This window comes from Muntiacus reevesi, chromosome 9, assembly GCF_963930625.1.
Source record: "Muntiacus reevesi chromosome 9, mMunRee1.1, whole genome shotgun sequence".
NCBI classification, from domain to species: domain Eukaryota; kingdom Metazoa; phylum Chordata; class Mammalia; order Artiodactyla; family Cervidae; genus Muntiacus; species Muntiacus reevesi.
Window position 1 is genome coordinate 5,647,862 of NC_089257.1, and position 5,681 is coordinate 5,653,542.

General features: G+C 39.4%; 1 pseudogene; it reads left to right on the forward strand.

Annotated features, from left to right (window-relative positions):
- The first annotated feature begins 4,751 nt into the window (after nucleotides 1-4,751).
- On the forward strand, nucleotides 4,752-5,681 carry LOC136174010 (olfactory receptor 5I1-like; annotated as a pseudogene).

Here is a 5,681-nt window from a genome sequence, read left to right on the forward strand (position 1 = left end):
CAGGTCAATTCTGGCCTTGGATGGCCAAAATTCCGCTTGAACATGAAGCACAGATAACACATATTGGAGTCAATGTCATTCATCACTGACTTTCCACCTACATGCAGTGAAATGAAATGTCTACTGTCATACCAATAAACAAGAGATGTCACAGCCATCCATGTTTTCTGGCCTCCAAATGTGAATGAGGGCTCCCAAAACTGAGAGCCAGCAGGCGCTGCCACCACCACAGGTATGTGCTAAGGAGCTCAGGGGATGCAAGCCGCAACCATCTGCCAGATCGGCCACTCCTTAAGGTGAACGAGGGATTAAGGATGCAAGCAATCAGGAAACAGAATTTGGCCCCAGATAGCAAGCTCCAGGAGTTGGTGATGGACAGGGAAGCATGGCGTGTTGCAGTCCATGGGGTCCGGACAGAACTGAAGGACTGAAATGAACTGAGCTGAAGTGCATATGAAAGGAATAATTTCAGTGAGCCCAGAGGCCTGCATCTTTCCATATGCAGAAGAACAATAAACTCCTTAACTTGATATCTGATTTTCTTTACCTCACAATAATCTCTGATGTTCAGATTCCCAGTCCCCTTTGTTGCAAACTTGTATATAGCCTGACTCCTCCTCCTGCCTCCTTAGAGTGGTTTTCTCATGACTACTGAGATGCTGCTTCCTGGTCTTAGAGTCCTTAACATTCCCATTAAGGCCTTAACATTCCCGTTGATTTTATGTATAATGGTCTACCATTTGAAAATCATAACATACTTTTGCCTGAGATGTTCTTAAGAAATAGAAAAACACATTACATCATTTCCTTTGTGTTTACTCAACTCCTCAGTAGAACTCTAATTGCTCAGGTAAGTTTTCCCACTGGGATTTGGATATCAGAGTGTGTGATCCTGAGATCTGAGATTAGAAAGCTAATCTCAAAAGCTTCAAAGCAACATATAAAAGGTCTTGCATTACCCTAAAGAACTGCAGCCTTCCTAAGGAAGGCACAGAATTCTTCTATGAACACAGAAGACCAGCCCACATGGGTTGTAGAAATTACACAATGGATCAATTTTTCTTTTTAAATTATTAAGTGCTAAAATGATTTTTCCAGTGAAAAATGAACTAATACTGACAACAGTGTAGTAAGAAGATGAATGAAAAAGGTAATAATCTGGTAAGTGAAAAGTGAAAGTGAAGTCGCTCAGTTGTGTCCAACTCTTTATGACCCCATTTATCATAGCCTACCATGGAATTTTCCAGGCAAGAATACTGGAGTGGGTTGCTATTTCCTTCTCCAGGGGATCTTCCCAACCTAGAGATCGAACTGGGGCCTCCAATATTGTAGGCAGACTTTTCTTGTCTGAGCCACTAGGGAAGCTCACTTATTTTACATATAGAAACAGATAGTTTGAGAATAAACAAACTTAGGGTAAAACAGTTTTTAAATTCTGAAACTATATCTAACAAAAACAACAGCAGAAACAAAAACCTAACATTTGACACATGATAGTGTTAAGGAATCTGCCTGCCAATGCAGGAGACGTGGGTTTGATCTCTGGGTCAGGAAGGTCCCCTGAAGGAGGAAATAGCAACCCACTCCAGTATTCTTGCCCAGGAAACTGCTAAGACAGAGAAGCCTGGTGGGCTACAGTCCATGGGGTCACAAAAGAGAAGGACAAGGCTTTGCAACTGAACAACAGCAAACCTTAAACAAACCTCACCATTACTGGACTCTGATTAGGAATCAGAATTAAACACTGTGCTTATTAGATATCATTTATTTTTAGAGAATGGAAGAAGGTATATATCAATTACAGCTGAACTGATTTTTATATTATATTATTTGTCCTGTCTTATGGTAATGCATTGATACCAACAACTGTAAATACACAAGTGAAAGGATTCAGGCAGATAAGAGGGCTGACTTTAAGGGAGAAGGAAAAAAAATGCTTTAAAAAATAATGATATTACTCAGCCATTAAAAACAATGAAATAATGGCATTTGCAGCAGCATGGATGGACCTAGAGGGTCGTACTGAGTGAAGTAATTCAGACAGAGAAGAAGAAATATCATAGGACACGCTTTATATGCAGAATCTAAAAGGATTGATGCAAATAAACTTATAAAAAAGAGAAAGAGATGTACAGACTTAGAGAAGGAAATTACAGTTACCAGTGGAAAAGAGTAGGGGGAAGGAGAATGGGATTCGGGGTTGAACATGTACGCACTGCTGTATTTAAAATGGATAATCAGCGAGGACCTACTGGCTAGCCCAGGGAACTCTGTGCAATGCAGTGTGGCTGCCTGGATGGGGGGAAGAGTGTGAGGGGGATGGATACATGCGTGTGTATGGCTGAGTCCTTTCCGTTCACCTGAAACTACCAAACATTGTTTGTTAATCAGATATACCACAAGACAAAATAAAAAGCTTAAAGAAATTAAAAGGAAAAAAGAAAAAGTGACTAAAGGCTTCCCTGGCAGGTGAGCACATTGAGTTTTGGGGAAATAACTATACTATTTACAGTAATCTTCTAAGCTCCACCTTGTCTAACATGTCCATTTCGGGGACGGTAGTGTTTATTGAAGAATGTCCAGTGTACAGGATGTCCAAACTCTGGACCTGATCTTTGATTGCAAAGCTGTGCAATCCTGGACTATTCATTGGACTGAAAACATCAGTTCCTTCTCAATGAAACTAAGAGATGATCAGCCCTGTTTAAAGAACTGTGAAAATTAAATTAGATGAGAAAGTTTACTTTGAAAATTATAAGACACAAATAAATGTATTAATGTCAAATAAACACATTTACCCAGAATTTACCTAATCTACCTAGCAACAGAACAAATGCAGAAAAATAGGTGTTGAGCAATACTGAATCTACAATTGTTATCGTGTCTATAGTTCATTTTCTGTACCCAAAAAATTGCTTCACAGATACCTGTGTTGTGTTTATTAACTTTAATTATATTCACAGTGTTAATAAAGACATTTAGTTTTGTTAAGAACTTGGAACAAATTGAGAATAGGATGGATGGTTAAGATTTAGGTAATGTGCTTAGATTATGTTCTGAGACAGAGAATATGAGATGAAAATGAAAATGTATTCAAACCTGAAGTTGTTTAAATACTGAGTTTGTAGAAGCTAGGAATAATGTAAATTGTTAAAGAAAAATATATGTGTGTATATAACATATATGCACACATACTTAACTTTTCCTTAACTTTTATAGGCAGAGACAGTGAGCACAGGGAGGACGGCATGCTGCAGTCCCTGGAGTCCTAAAGAAACAGACACTATTTAGCCCCTAAAAAATGACAGTGCGTATAGCATGTATAGGCATCAAAGATTTTACTTACTTTATTCAATACATAACATGTTATAAAACGCACACAATTTAACTCAAAGAACCACAATATTGGAAATCAGGAATTCAAAAATAAACTGACAGATAGATGCAAAGCTGGATTGTTACCATCAGCAGGGACAGAAATCAGTCATCTCCATCCTGGGCAAAATGTGCCTGTCTATAGACAAGCGTCACTTGCATTGCTATGGGTTATCTACAATTTACAGAGCTGTGGACTAAAGCAATGCCAATGAAATGCAGAGATAACATGGAGAGGTGGGTAGGTGAGAATTTATAACATATTTTATAATTTTAATCAAAGGGGCCATCCAATATTCCTGAATATTATTATTGCATTGCCTAGATGAATTTAATAAATAAGCAAGCATTTGGATTTCTCTAGTTCTATTTCATAGCTTGGATTTCAGATAACATAAAGCAGATGTGTGGATTTCCTCAGAATTACTTTGTGGCCAACTGCAGAGCAGTGAATGAACACGATGGTGAAGATAGTGAGCCTAAAAGGAAATTAGCACAACTTGGTGAGGAAGGCACTGTCCTTTTCATTTTCTAGGTGGTGAAGCTGAAACTCTGTGATTACTTGGCCTGCCCAAGACTTTACAGCTGCTAAGTGGCAGAGTTATGACTCAGCTACTTACATAACTCATTCTGAATCTTACCTCCTTCTATTTATCAGTGGATTTCAAGAAACTTTAACTAGTTTCTTTAGTCCTCAGAGGGAAATTCTCAGCTCAAGGTGAGAAATAAAGAACTTCTACTCCTCTACATATACAATGCTTCAAGAAACAGAAATGTATCTATTTGTTGCATAAATAAAAACACCACAATGGGAAAGAGAGGCTAGTTACTCAGTTTGCTATGTAGCAATGTAACTGACCTCAGTCACTTGACATTGGTGACAGATGAGAGAGTTGATAAGAAATTCAGAGTTCACCCGCTGGTTTGATGGTGTCTCAGTTAATGGGGGTAAATATATATATATATATCTTGAAGAAATAGGAGTATAAATAATCAATTCAATTAAATAAACTATCCCAGGGAATTCCCTGGCCATCCAGTGGTTAGGACTCTGTGTTTTCAGTATAAAATAGACAGGTTCCATTGCTCATAGGGAACTAAGGTCCTGCTAGCTACATGTCTCTGCCAAACATTAAAAAAAAAAGTAATTAAGTAATTTTAAAAAAAAGTATCTCAGTTGAAAAGCTATGCTTATACTAAACTTAAGTTAACTTAACTTAACTTACTTAACTTTACTAAATGTTATGAGGGTGCCCAAGTGGATTTAGAATTACTATCCTAACTACTTTAATTACTTTCCTTTTCGCTACTCTTCAGGTTATTATCATCCCCACCGGTGCCCTGCTGAAATCCCAACCTCCAGGACCACTGCGGAGATGGAGGTGGAGAACAGCACTGTGAAGACACAGTTCTTTCTCTTGGGATTCAGCGAGGACCCAGAACTGCAGAGTGCTCTTTTTGCTGTGTCTGTCTATCTGCTCTGTCACCCTGACGGGGCACTTCGGGATGGCTTTACTAACCACAGCCAGTCCCCCTTTGCCCACCCCATGTACTCTTTTTCTCCGCAGCTTCTCTTTCGTAGATGCCCGCTACTCCTCAGTCGTTGCCCCAAGCCACCTGCGGACTGAGTTTCTGATGAGAAGACCATTTCTCACAGTGACTGTGCTGCCCAGTTTTATTTCGGCTGCTGGTTGGTGGACACAGAGTCTTTTATCTTGACCGTCATGGCTTATGATCGGCACTTAGCCATCTGCAACCCCCTGCTTTACACTGTTATTATGTCCAAGAGGATTTACTGCCAGCTTGCAATTGGAGCATTTTTAGGGGGCACCGTGAGCTCAGTGATTCACAACACTAATACTTTTCATCTGTCTTTCTGCTCCAGTGAAATTAACCATTTCTTCAGCGACATCTCCCCTCTCTTCTCTCTGTCCTGCACTGACACCTACATCCATGATGTTGTACTGGTGGTCTTCGCTAGTTGAGTGGAAGCTCTCTGCCTTCTAACTGTTCTCCTCTCTTATATCCTCATCATAGCAGCAATTCTTAAAACAGGATCTGCTGACGGAAGAAGAAAAGGATTCCCCACTTGTGCTTGCCATCTGACCGTGGTCTCTATCTACCATGGTACCCTGATCTTCATTTGTTTGCGTCCCAGTGTTGGTCATTCACTGGATATTGATAAAGTGACCTCTGTGTTCTATGCATTGATTATACCTATGCTGAATCCCCTGATTTACAGTCTAAGGAACAAAGATGTGAAAAATGATTTTAGGAAAATGATTAGCAGGAAATTTCTTTCTTAA